At 38.9% G+C, this 14,304-nt stretch overlaps 1 protein-coding gene and 1 long non-coding RNA gene across 5 annotated transcripts in view; one reads left to right on the top strand and one right to left on the bottom strand.

The window, feature by feature from the left end:
- Positions 1–1,018: 1,018 nt before the first annotated feature.
- Positions 1,019–12,453, bottom strand: LOC127572801 (uncharacterized). The gene is made up of 4 exons (XR_007956692.1): positions 12,250–12,453; positions 10,710–10,777; positions 1,301–1,400; positions 1,019–1,069 (listed from the first exon to the last, which is right to left on the bottom strand). It is a non-coding gene; the product is annotated as an uncharacterized LOC127572801 (long non-coding RNA).
- Positions 12,454–12,925: 472 nt separating this feature from the next.
- elavl2 (ELAV like neuron-specific RNA binding protein 2) overlaps positions 12,926–14,304 on the top strand; it is a 69,149-nt gene continuing 67,770 nt past the window's right edge. For all 4 annotated transcript variants that reach the window (XM_052020209.1, XM_052020208.1, XM_052020206.1 and 1 more), the window contains exon 1: positions 12,926–13,296. The gene's annotated coding sequence lies outside the window, so the exon portion shown is untranslated. The remainder of the gene's footprint in view (positions 13,297–14,304) is intronic.

Here is a 14,304-nt window from a genome sequence, read left to right as displayed (position 1 = left end):
TTGCCCAATTCCAATGTAATACTGGCTGGCCTTCTTATGTTTTCAGCATTTTGTAAACTTTATTACCCAAAGTCTTATCTCTATTCCAACTCCCACTAAGTCTCTTTTAAATCATTACTCTTCTTACTGTCCCACATTTCAGCCCCTGGTTGAGCACACCTGAAAATCTCTCCATTGCTTTGCCCTTCTCTATCTTTGCAATATCCTCCAGTTCAGCAACCCTCAAGGATGAGTAATGCTCTAATTCTAGCCTCTTGAGCTTCTCAGATTTTGATTGTTCCGCCAATGTTCAGCTGCTAATGCCCTGAGTCCTAAAATTTGCTCTGTCTCACTGTCTACCTATTTCCTGCATTGAAAATCTACTACTTTGATCAAGCTTTTTGTCATCCACCTTAACCTCCTTATTTGATAACATTTGAGTGAAATACTTTTGGAATGTTTCTCCACGTTAAAGGTGCTATATAAATTAACATTTTTCCTCCAACAGACAAATCATGTCATAATCATTCAAAAAAAAATGGTCAATCAGCTCTTCAAACTTGTGTGTCATTGGGACTAATATAATATCTGAGGATCCATAGGCCCTGCATGCACTCATCATTTGCCAGAATGAGCTCTGATCACATCTGTCTATTGAGGCAGTAACAAAGCTACCAGGGGATGCACACTGATGTAGTGTATCGGTTAGCATAACACTATTACAGCGCCAGTGACCTGGGTTCAATTCCAGCCACTGTCTGTAAGGAGTTTGTACATTCTCCCTGTGTCTGTGTGGGTTTCCTCTGGGTGCTCTGGTTTCCTCCCACATTCCAAAGACAAACAGGTTAGGAAGTTGTGGGCATGCTATGTTGGTGCCGGAAGCATGGCAACACTTGTGGGTTGCCCCCAGAACACTCTACGCAAAAGATGCATTTCACCGTGTGTTTTAATGTACATGTGACTAATAAAGATCTTTATCTTATCTTACCTGGCACTCTATCAAGAGAACTTCTTTACTTCTTAGTGTTTCAGACAATCATATTTCTACTTGACATGAAATGAGGGGTAGAGAAGTACTTTGGGTATAATTCTGCAACAGAAAAATAAAACAAACCAGTGAAGTGAATTGAAGAGGCCAAGGAAAAATTGCTGAAAGTTGTACTCTGACATTAAGTTGATTTACAGGTCCTGCTTGGTGCCTATTAGTTGCAATGGTGATTAACATTAATTGTCTCGCAAATACAATTGAAAAAATCCAAATATGGTAAGCATGTGAACAATGCCCCCCCCCCCAATCAGTTATATATAATAGATATCCTACCGGACTTGCACCTGTTTATAGCCTGCTAGAAACGCATTCTGTCGTGTGTGAGAAGATTCCAACCTCCACTCCAGGAAATGGGTTGCATACAGGGCAATAGCTGGAAGCAAAATTAATCTCAATAAATCATAGAGTTATGGAAACATTACAACACAGTAAGAGACCACTCAACCCATCATGCCTGTGCTGGTCAATAAAGAACTCCGCAGCCCAATTCCTCATCCCAACACTTGGTCTGTGGTCCCATATGCTCATCAATGCATATCCAAGTTTCTGCTTCTACTATCCTTTCAGATGGTGAGTTCCAAATCCTTGGGAGGAGGGTGGGGGGGGGGGGTGGAATCTCTCCTTTATTGCAACAATTATTTCAAGTCTAAGTCCTTGTCTTTATTCTCTCGTGCCCTTCCTATTTTGTCTGGGTCTTCATTTTGTCTCAAGTCTCCCCTCAGCCTCCTCTGTTCCAATTGTTTTTTTCAGTCCTGGCAACATCCTCAAATACCTTCTGCACCCTTTCTGGAGTAATCACATCTTTTTTGGAATGTGATCAGAATTCTCTACAACACTGTATGCATCAATAACTGTTAACGTGAGCTAAGTGTTTGTATAGTGTTTGAGGTAACTTTGTTTACTTGGGCTACTCTCTCCAGTTCTTGCATCCCCTGTCATAAATGTGAGCAGAGCAAGACTCTGGTAGTCAAATGGTTTCAAACATGAACACTATTGACCATGAAGAGCATCTAGATCTGTAAATGCTGGTAATCCTATCAGGACCTAAACATCAGGAATATGAAATAAGTAGAGAAAATGCCTTCTAATTTTAGGGTTGGGTACTAACAATAACAACGTTTCTCACATTTTAAAGAAAGGCATCCAACCTTGCTCAGTAAATCATTATGTTGTGTAATATGCACACGGACAATGTCATTGATTATTGACTTGTAGGCTAAACAATTAGAAGAATTCCCCCACTTTGTTCTGTTGTATCTTGGTAAATAACTCTAGGATACCAGAGTAAATGATTGCATTCTTCAATGTATTTCACTGCATATTCTTACAATAATTCCAATCATAGTTACCTAAAATTCCATTTTAATTTTACATTCTTTTACTTTACAACATCTAATATCTTAACTCCATTGGCTTCCTTTAGAGCATGCTTCATCAGCCAATGGGTAACAGCAGATGAAACATCTTCGCTAGCAAGGTAAGAAACTTTTTGGTTTCAATCAAAATATAACATATAATATTTAGCCATGCATATCTAATTTCCTTGTTCTGGACCTTGATAGCCAGAAGGGGAGAGAGGTCAAACAAACTACCAATACTCAGCATTATGTACAAATTAATTCGGTATGATTTCACTTCACTTTGCCCTAAACCAATCAAATGAAAGAACGTTGTATTTCTGATGACATGTTCAATTATCACAAGAATATTGACTTATATTTAAACAACATTTTATCCAATGTTTTACTTAATATCCATACATTCCCCTCATGTTTACAATGTTGCTAGATTCTAATTTGAGACTATTAAGTGTAATATGGCTAACTTCATATTCACGCTAATCAATGCCGTTTTTGCACCGTCTGTCCCGATTGAGAGCTCTTGCACACTAAACAACGTTGCAATTGATCAAACTAACGATCTCGACTCATTGCTGCAGGAGTGTTGCGGAGTGTGCTGAATTTCCTTGAACTAATTTTTGACACAGCTTTGAAATTGCAAATTATGGTATATCATGAAGTCTTTGGCAATAAATGTAAAAAGCGCAACTTCCGTGTCTTCGATCATTTGTATTCACCGGCATATTTGCTTAAAAAGGCCATTTGAGCACTAACGTTTTCACTGCGTAATTGTATTTCGTTCTAGTCTTTGTTAGCTGGATGTCAACACAAACAGTAAAAACTATGGTATAAATCATTTTTATTGTATTTTAAGAGAGGAACAGGTAAACCAGTCTACAATTCAACTATGCCCCTTTTGTTGTCATGAAAGTCTCCTTCTAATCTTCTGCTGCTGTGAAGAGGTGCCAAGAAGGATGTGTAAATCCTTGATTTCTTATTTTATCTGCGCACAGCTAAATCGATCCACCGCGCTTCTGCACCTGCTCCCTCGCTTTTTGCACAAATAGTGGTGCCATCCAACTCCCCTCTAATCAGACCATTTAAACCAAGCTATTACAAAGGAAAATGAAATTCCTGCTGCAGAGTGATGTTCGCCCTCTGGAAAGAAAAGCTAATAAATTTCCCAAACATGGCACATTTAACTGAGAGTCTACCCTTTTTCTTTAATGCAACCAACTGTTTTACCCAGTAAGTTACTGGATCTAGACTTCCCCAAGGACCCACTGACCAGATCAAGGGCTCTATCCGATTACATCGAACTTTCAGAATATTCGAAGATGGTTTCTGTTGGTTGAGGTAATTCATAACTTGAAGTTCTCGTAGTTTAGAACAAATCTCATTTAAAGTTTTAATCACAAGTGAAAATTAAATTATTACACTTAATTAATTCCAAAAGACCTGCGGTACCATAGGGTATTCAAAATAGAACTACCTTGCAGAAAAGTTGCAGGTACAGACATTCCGTTTGTGCATAGCCCTTCAATAAAGCCTAGGCCATAGATTAATTTAGCAGTTGACTCTGGTTCAAATTTTTCTACTGAAAATCTAATATCTAGCTATATTCTGAGTGGAGAGAAACAATTGTACTGAGAATTTAATTCAAAACAGGGTTTGATTAAATGCATTTCAATAAGGTAAACTAATTGGTTATGATATGAACGCTTTCCTAGCGAAAACAAAAACAACGTGAAATGAACCCAACCCGGACAAGATAAACGCATTTCTATAATAACATCAGCGCTAGCAGCAATGAAAGTCCATTGTGTCGCTGCATAAACTTATTACAAAGGATCATTACGAAAAGTGACCTTTGTCAGCTGTATCTCGGAGTTTGTCGATTATTAGATATAATCAGCTTGTTCTGCCACTTTTCATACAGTGGTTATGCTAGTGAGGTGAAAATGGGAAAATAAAAGTTCCTCAAACAAACTTGTATGTAAAAACATATTATTTCCATTTGTCTTCGCCGAATATTTCAGATACGTGGAAAGGACAATACCTTTTATAGGGCCCCAGATATTCCTTTTTTGACGTTATCAATCTATGTTCAATTTTAATCAGAATAATGCAGTACAAAATTGATTTTATTTCCTCCCGAACTTCTGGTTGTACTCTTTATTAAAGTGAATTATTAGCACTGACTATTGTGAAATATTAAGTGTGTAATGGGGGCTCGCTCAAGAGGTTTAACGTTGAATTATTTCTGCATACTGGTAGTATAATTGTGAATAAGTTGTACCAGAATGATAAAAGTACGCTTTTTTCCCAGTCTCCACATCCTTTTCAATTCAAACGGGAGAATTAACTTTACAGAAAACATTATTTGTGCAGTTCTTAGTTAAAGTAAAAAAGTTGCGAATATTCGCTGTTCACGGTATCAACGCTAATTATTTCACCAACCCAGCTTGCATTTAAGGACATATTAACCACATGCAGTAAAGTATGGTTCTCCAGCTTGGTACATTTCTCATTTTGTTTCGAACAGCCCAATATCTAATGCTTGTTAAAATAATCATCTGAATCGTTGTTTGTGTCTCGATCTTAGTTATTTTCAATTTAAAAAAAAAATGTAAGTAATAGTGGGATTGTAAGTTTCCACGTTGTGAAGCTTTGGACTTTGGGTTACGGTGGATGAATGCATGCCCCGGCATGGGTAGGAAAGTAAATGTCCTATCATTTCTGGAATTTCAAGCCATTTAAAATGATTACCAGTTGCTTCACATTACTGCAGACCAATTTAGATTCAGTAAAGTGCAGATATTGTTACTTCGTAATTCCATTTGCGATCGTTAGGACATTAAACAGCCGGAAATATGCCAGCGAAATCCTAAACGTGAGCCTACTGAAAGTCGCATTCTTTCAGCACTACGGACAGCTCCGGTTGATAGAAATTATGACTACTCGCGACAAGCAAAGCAAAACCCTAAAATTCTCTTCCAAATTTTCAAACGGCCCTCTATTTTATCGAAAGAAATGTATTTACGTTCCAGGTATTGGAAAACTCTCTCTCCTGAAGTTCTGCCATCATCAATCATTCTTAACTAAAACTAACATTCCCTTCCAACTATCAAATACATTTCTCTTCCCCATTAGCTGACCCCAAAATTGACTGTTTTTGACCAAGTGAAATAGTTATAATAGCTAAGTCACGTTTTATCCGTCAGATGTTCAAGAAAATATTTTGTTGGCTTAACGTTTAAAGCTGTGTTAGCCAAGTGAGTGAATACGCTGAGTACTTGGGGGCTTTCGAGAGGCAGTTTACAATAATTATTCCCATTATCTCCCATTCGCCAGTCTTCAATCACAGTCTCTTTGGGAAATATTTCAGAACGAGGCTACGCATTGCTCAGTGACAGTACTTCAATTGCCAAGATGCAATTTAGATGTGATTGAAATGTGAAAACTTAAACAAAAACAAGAACATGCTAATACCTGAAAACAACCATACTTGACTTTTTTGAACTCAATTTCTGTGACACTGTTCTTAATGGATTTCTCAATTGTGCCCAGGCAACTTGTACCTTGTAAGCAGAGACTGATGTGAGATTAAATTTCATGGGGGTGCTTGCAATTTTCCGACCACCTTCCAATAATTCTGACAGATCTAGCGTAACAATTTCTAATAAAAATCACGTTTTAGCAGAGGCTCTGGAAACGTCGCGGTAATCAACATTGTCTGTAAATGCATACAAGGTAAATGCATACAAGGTGAATGCCTTTTAACTATTTTAACGCAACAGGTGCTTGAATGATTGTAATTGAGGCTTAAGGGGTCCAAACAAACGTTGATTGCTGCTTTGTGGAAAACACCACAACGACACTAAACGAAGTAGTGTATCTGCTTCATTATCTCCATATTCATTAGACTAACATACAGCTAGAATAACGTATTTAGAAGGATAAAGTATTATGTAGTTTCTCATATCCGCTGCATACAAAGAATAATTTTTAAAAGTACCTTCAGTCAAGCGCAAATAGTTTGCAAGCGATACAGGTGTGTTTTCTTTCAAGTATCATGTACAAGACAAGCCATTTAGAAGCAAGTCATCCGGCAACACATGTAACTTGTTGGAAAAAATAAGCAACCTTGCAGCCGATGGTAATAATGATTTACTTTGGAAAATAGTCCAATTTGTCCGTGAGTTATGAAATGATTATTGCAACAAGTTAATGGTATAGAAAGTTTTCATTCAGCTATGTAAACCCTGCAGTTATGACAAAGTTCATATCACATTTAGAAAAACATCCGGCAGATTCTGTTTGTGGTGTAGCAATATGCGCTTGAAAACCGTCATGACGATATTGTGTTGTGAATTGGGTCAGGGAAAAGATGCGGCAGCAGCGAAATAGGACTGATCCAAACACTTGATCACAAAGTGTTCTGTGGTCAAATAGGGCGGTAAAGTTGTATCTGACCTTGAAAATCTGTCTTATCTAAAGCAAACACAGTAGTTGGCTTATTTTCAAAGACCGGCTGAGCAGTTTGCTAGTGCTTCGCGCCCCCTACATCAAATGTCATCGGACAAAGTAAAATAAAATCTACTTTCATTTCTTGAGAAATGCGCTATAACTGGCGGATGCTGTCGGCACAAATAAATTCTGCAGATGTACCTCTGGAGAGAAATATACTTCAGAATTAATCGTCTTTGGTGAAGTTTTCAATTCTAACTATTCAAAATGTGTATATACGCAAAAGTAAACTGTCATCGCAGTAGCGAACAGTGTGCCCAAGAATGCTAATAAAGGAAACTACAAACTGCTGAAACAAAGCAAAAATACCAGTTATATGCCGACCTGATAATGGTTCAGCAAGTCTGCAATATGTGTGCATAAATATCACATTTTAAACGCCTTGAAGGATTGGTGAGGTCATAACACAGACATCATCTCCTAACAGTAAGAGACTTCGTGAATTTTTACATAGAGAATCTGTAATGGTACAGAGTGAAAGGGAATTTAGAGGCTTTCTTTTGGAAAAACCATAAAACTGGCGCTGGTATCTAGATTAATGTAATCAATTATGAAAGGAATTGTTTCTGCATTTTGTCCCCTCCCACTAGAATACCATTTGTATGAACCAAATTCATTTGTTTCATACGTTTTTGCGTTTAATTTATCTGAAAATCCTATTCTATTGCCACGTGAATTTCAATTTCTTAATTTACAACTGGCGATTAAAGTAGCAAAGAGCTGGATTGGTGCTGTTGTTACCATGGGCAGGTCTTATCAAGCGTGAAGTTGGGTGCATTGCAAACCTATTTAAGTGATTATCTGTGGAGCACCTCTTGAGTCATCTCCATCGCTGCAGTCTGGTGATAAGACAGCTGTTCCTATGGCTGCTGCCTCTCGCTGGACCCTAGTCGGCTTTTGATATAGTGTAGCTTTGTTATTGCACCCCGGCGCTATCACTTGCTCTCTTCTGAAAGCATTTGATCTGAAGACAAAAAGAACGATTGATTGATTGATGCTAAACACTGCACTACAACGAGAGCACATATCTTGCGCGAAAATGTGTTAATCTAAATGCAAAATCGGAAAATTAATTAAATCTGTCGATACCAATCACTACGAAGTCAGAAAGACCAAGGCGTTCTACAAAGGTGTAATCAGTCTGCAATCGTAAAAACTTAAAATAGAAATACTAATTTTAGTTATTAAAACGTGTCTCAGAACCACCACAATCGAGTTTTTTTTCCTTATCAACAGGCACGGAGGGGAGGACGTGGAGAAAAATGTTAGACAATTACTTCGTGCATAAATGCACGCAAACGCTTCCCTTCCCTCCCATGCTGGAACTTTCCTCGAAACGTACATACGTCTTGTCAGTGAAATGTCAAATAGTCTGGGGTCAAGCTGAATCTCCTGACCAATGGCCCTAAACTGGGAGAAAGCTGGAATGCTTGCTGTATTTATGTAACACACTACAATATTTAAGATTATCTGAACTGAAATGCATCTGTCTGCCCAATAGATATTCATCCCACCTATAAGAATAACCCACGAACAACATGATTACATTTCTCATTGATCCAACATAGAGCGCTTTTCCACAAGCCAAACAGTTGTTAATTACTTAAAATAAGCATTTAACAGTCGGGCTAAATGTCACAATTGGTAATCAATACATCTTAAATGTCTATACGGGTAACAAACAAAGTCAAAGTGACAGCCTAAATGCAATTCCTCGGGGTTGCAATTTGTCACGATGACAAAATTGTAAACATATCATATTCACTACAAGATCCCTTATTTTTGTGGCAAGCTGTTAGTGCAGGGAATTACATTCTCAAACAGCTGGATGTTATGGCCAGGGTTAAACAGCAGAGGCATAAAATCCCACTGATCCCCAAGTACAAGTGGTAAAGTGCATAAACTAAATGTCCAATGCAAGGCTTCTTAGCTGTTGATCGTGGCCTTGAATACTAATCACGTTTGAAAACCTACAAAATTCTTCGCTGTGCCACATCCTGCATGTATGATTTACGTCTTGGAGCATGTATGCTCTTAGAAAATTGGTTCAGAGTGAGGTGTTGGCGATGCACGGTAAATACGTGCTGTGTGCCTTACATAAATAAAAAATCGCATTAATCTTTTAGGTTCAGATATTGTTATAGCTTGCTTCAGCCAGGAAACGATATGAAGAGTTGAGAATAACTGCTAGAACGTTCCTACAGTCTGTTCTATTTTCTAGCGATGCGTTATCTGACTGTCCGTCTATGGGTCATATTTACTGTTACTGGAGCTTGGCTCGCTGCTGGTTTTGTTTAGATAACAATCATTTATTGTGACTGCAAGTACAGGGCCAGACTGGTGGTTCTATCCTAAATGAAATAGCTTGTCTTTCTGTGCTGCCGCCATTTTACACCAGCTCGAAGCAGATCACAAAAGCTGCACAGAACCAACGAATTGAAAGCTGTTGACCTTGATAAATTCGTTATGCATTTAGTCTTCAGTCTCAGCTATAAGTTTGATCGTGTTGAATGCAGGTGGAGATATTTTTCACTCGCAGCTGCTTGTGTAGTTAAACGATATGACTTTGAAATATTTAAGCTGTTTAAGCACGTGCTCTCATTCAAGTGTCCTAGGCACACGAATTCACTTTTCGAAACCAGAAGTTGCAAAAGTTTGTTTAATACTCATGGAATACTTGAAACTAAAATGCAATCTTTTAGGACTGAGTCCGTTTTCCCACGCAGTAAAATCAGGTGACCAATCCCTTTGATTATTGAAACTCACTGCTAGACTTAAGGATCTGCTTGTGGAATTCAATGGTTAGTTGTGGCGAGTCACGGATAATGTCAGTATTCCAACAAATTAAGTTGAAATCAATTGGCATTGCTCACTCAGCAGGAGACCCACCTGGTGCTCATTAATCGGATTGTGGATGTGATTTCAAGGTGGACAATATTCTAGTTAGACGAATACACAGGCTAACTTGGTGGAATATCCGTGGCTGCACAATCACAAATCTTTCAATAAAATTTCAGAATTTAATGATTTATATAGTTCAAGATGTTGGTGTATTTTAACTATCACGATGGTCTATTGTTTTTTTCATTTTTCAAGAGTGGAAAAGAAATAAGTTACAAAATGGTAAATTGAGTTACAGTGAAAGGTTAGCGTGATTTGTGGTGTTTCTTTTCCAACCTTAATCTCAACTCTAATATTACAGTACGAGGCACACACGTTTCTAAATATTTGTGTTGGGTAGTAGGATGCCTTGTTCCCTTTGTGGATGGTCAGACCGTAGGTTGAAAACCAAATCCACTTCCGCATGCACGCACTTTTCACACGCAAGCTGCAGTTACATTGAGAAATGCAGACCATATTCTACAATTTATGTTTTCACTTTTAAATATGGATCGACAAATATGTTTGAAAGTATCCTGCAAAATCAGTTAGAATTGCACTAAACGTATTGGGACGGGGGAAAAAGTAATTCCATGTGGACCCGCATCTTGGAAGAATAGGATTATATTCAAGTATTGTTATGTTTTGAAAGTTGAAGTCTATCCAATATTCACATTGGACAAGGAAAGAACAAGTTTGGGGTATTTTGATAAAGTTTTTCGTTTCCGTTTTTCATCTCTGGTGATGGAATCTTTCCACACAGGAAGGTTAAAAAGTTATAAGTTTCTGTCACCACAGAACGACATCTTAAACTGAGATATCGTTTGGGTATCAGCTACTAAGTACTAGGACCAACGAAAAAGGATTCATCCGTCGAATTAATGCTTAAAACGCACCTACCTTGCCCGAAGTAATTAACAGAAATTACTTACCGTTTGCGTGTCACTCTTATACAGACCATTTTGCTTTGGGTGAGAATAAAAGTAGTTCCATTATTGGACTGCAAGATAAGAAAACTGTATAAGTACGTCACATTATTAGTTTTTTTGTCTTTGTTGATTACTTCGCAGATAAGTTCCCACCAATATGATACCCACAAAGACTATTCTTTGTCGCTAAAGGCGTTTCTGATATTCTACCTGGGTTACTAATCCCTCTTAATACTAAAATAGGAATATCATTCAAACTCGCGTCGTTAGTAATTTCTACGAAACAAAGTCGAACAAGCGCTTCTAAACGTGAACTGATACCGATAGTGGAAAAGTATTGGATAATAAAATCGTGCGGCTCAGTTGAGGATTTATGTTCTATGCAAAGCACGATTGAAGGTGCCATACTTATTTTAATTTGGCTGGTACTCTTGATCCAATTGTAACATATTTAAGGGTTGGTTTTGCTCAAGTTCCTATACGTTGTGGAAGTGAACATCCGGTTGATAAGGCTGTTGTGCTTTGGTACCTATGTTAAAATGTACCCTTTCATGTTTGTCCCTCTCCTTCTACCTCCATTGTTTCGCAGACACTCCCGTTAATTACTCGTGTTAGTAAGATTTGATTCCTCCCCCCACCCCCTTTGGATTTGTTTAGTTATTAGTCTAGAACACCGAACTGGAGATGCAAAAGATTCACGTTTGTTTAAAACAGCTTTACGTGTAACGACTGCGTTACTCGGGGCGAATGTAGTAGGCTACAGTATTACCTCACTGTCAGGTTTGTTCGTTCCCTCATAATGGCATGAGCTTATTTCGTCCCAATGTTAGACGAATAGTCATACCCCACTGATATCACCAGCAGTTAACCAGACGTCTTTTTCATATCCATCATGATTTAATAGGATTTCTTTGCGATGATCTAACGTACCGTAGAAGCAGCGGGAGCACGTTGTTGTGCACCATCAATTAAGAAATAGAATTGTACATGGGCGCGGGGCTGCTTCAATGACCCTGTTAGCAGGAGTGCACGCAGAAAATGTTGCTTTGTTTGAGGATTTGGGCTCGCTGAAAAAAAAATCCCAGTTACCTGAACACATCTGGCTGCAGCTACGTTAATAAAGCCTAAAACTTTTAGTAATTTGTAAAATTACCACATTGAGGTTATTGGGATCGTTCAAATATGCTTTATCAATTTTACTTGGCATTGTAGGTATGAATCGTTTGAAAACGTGCTTTGTCTCTGTCAAAGGATAACTAAGATCAATGTTATTCGCTGGAATGGATTGCAACATTGGAAAGATTACTTTGAGGAAGGAAATTTAGAGTGATGAATTAAGGGAAGCAGTTCTCGATAGTATCCTATTGTTTGTTTTCGGGCGCTGTCCTCACTCAAGATAGTGCTAATCTTTTTAGATAAATGCAATTACATAATTTTTACCATTAAAACGCATTGCACTTTTTGTTGGTTTCTACATTAACTTAAGCGACAGAAAACAAGTGACCCAGGAAAGGAATCGGAATCAAAAACAACAGTAACTTACCAACAGTAAATACAGTAGGGCATATTCCCATTACAAAACAAAGCTTTAGCTGGAGGAAGGGTGGAAGCTAATTCTGATACATTTAAAATGAGTGGTTTAACTGGATATTTAAAACAATAAATCTGTTTTGGCTTTTTAAGTGCGACGTTAATCCAAAATCATTTTTCGCTCTTTGTATTCAGTGAGAATGGGGGGAAACGTCGCTTCTTCAGTCGTCTGCCTGGTATGTTACTCAATGAAAAACCCAGCTTTCCGCTCAAGCCAACCTGCTTGCGAACAACAGGCTGGGCGGATTCCCCTATGTTCGACCCCCCCTCCTCCTTGCACCTCCTCGGCTGTGATTGACAGGCCCGCAGGAACACAGGCACGCGCCCGGAACCCAGCCCTTTGATGGACGGGGACACTGGCCAAACAGCCCATCGAAAATCGATGGATCGATGGGGAGCAGCGCCTCGGCCAATCAGCGGCGCCCTCCTCCCGAGCAGGCTGCGCGCGTGCTGCTACAGCGTATACATCCGCCGCGCTCGACCGGCAGTGTCGCTGCATGAGGGTGCGGTGAATGCTGGTGGCGTGCGGGCTAGCCCTGTGGTGAGTGCGGATGTGGAAAGGTGTACGGATGCGGCGCTATCCGGCTCTATAAAGCTGTGCGCGAACACACCTCCCAGTGACAGAAAAAGCGCCTTCTTATTTCTCATCTGCGTCAGACCTCCTTACAGCGGGATGCAGCTGGTGTTTCTGCTGTAGGGGAAAATTTGAAAGCCGCTTTGACGGTCCTGAATTCTTTTGTTCATTTAAGTTCTTTCTTCTAAGTTTGTTTTAACATTATATGCTAATTGAATTAATTAGACTTCCCATCTGGGTTGTTTCAAAGTTTATTTTGTGCATTTTTTTGCTTTCTATGTTGGACGCTTTGGCACACTTTTTCTATCCCAAATTACTTCTATAAGCTGCTTTCACTTCAGGGTTTACAGTACTTGAACTATTAATACCCTTTGCGTCACATTTTTTCGTAAAAGGACTGCACTTAACTTTTCTACTTCCTAAAAGGTAAGTGACCGCTGCATTGGCATCTTGATTTGCAGTTAGCTGTTTTTAACATCTTGTATTGAAAATAATTGGTTTTTGAGTGAAAGTATCCAGTCCAATGGAAAAGTGGAATTTCGGCATTTGCGAATAAATATCGTTATTAAGGGAAGCGCCTTTTTAACAACACAAAAATAATGCAGTTATATATAAAAACTGTTGGTTTAATATTTCCTGTGTGACACGTTTCCTTAAATCCATTAGGTGCAGCAGAGTGGTGGTTGGGGTTGCAGGAGCCACTTTATCAAATTGCAGGGAATGTGAAGCCCATCTTCTGATATAACTACACGCTCAATTTTGAATGCTTGTTAACTCTGCACACAACAGCAACATATGATTTGACTTTTTTTATATCGGTTATCTCCCACTTCGGAGGTTATGAAATGTCGATTACAAAGCTGTGATGCTGGTATCTAGGTGAGATCTCGTTGCCTCCGTTGCACCGGATTGCTGTACTCAAATGCAGGTTGCTTGTATCCCTGCCTCTGACTTTTGTTTTAATCGCTCCTTTATTTCGGGCAAGGGGGTGGGTGATTCTCCATTTAGTTGTTCTGTAAATCATCGCACGTGATTTCAATATTCGACGATTTCTCCAATTAAATTTAATGAGCTCGTCATTCAGAATACATTTAAATCAAGCTGGCAAATTGAACTATCGTAACCACGATAGGAACTTGTCTGGAACGGTTCGCTCGGGTAACTTTGCATCCACAAATGGATGTTTATGTAAAATGTCTCGGTTGATTCCTTGGGCATGTCGAGCCTTGCGTTGACTGGCTTTTCGGTCGTAAGATCGGCACGTGTCTGAAAAGGGTTTTTCTATCCTCCGCTTTCTCGGGGTTAAATGAATTAAGAATTTCATTCACTGAAATCGAGTACTTCCTATACTCGCTAAATTTAGCACCATTTAGAAACACTTCTGGACCTGTAAAGCATCTCCCATCCGTATTTACAGTTCAGTATAACGCTCGT

The sequence above is a fragment of the Pristis pectinata genome, chromosome 7 (genome assembly GCF_009764475.1).
Source record: "Pristis pectinata isolate sPriPec2 chromosome 7, sPriPec2.1.pri, whole genome shotgun sequence".
NCBI lineage: Eukaryota > Metazoa > Chordata > Chondrichthyes > Rhinopristiformes > Pristidae > Pristis > Pristis pectinata.
The sequence above is the reverse complement of the archived record's forward strand: the minus strand, read 5'-3'. Positions and strand labels throughout refer to the sequence as shown.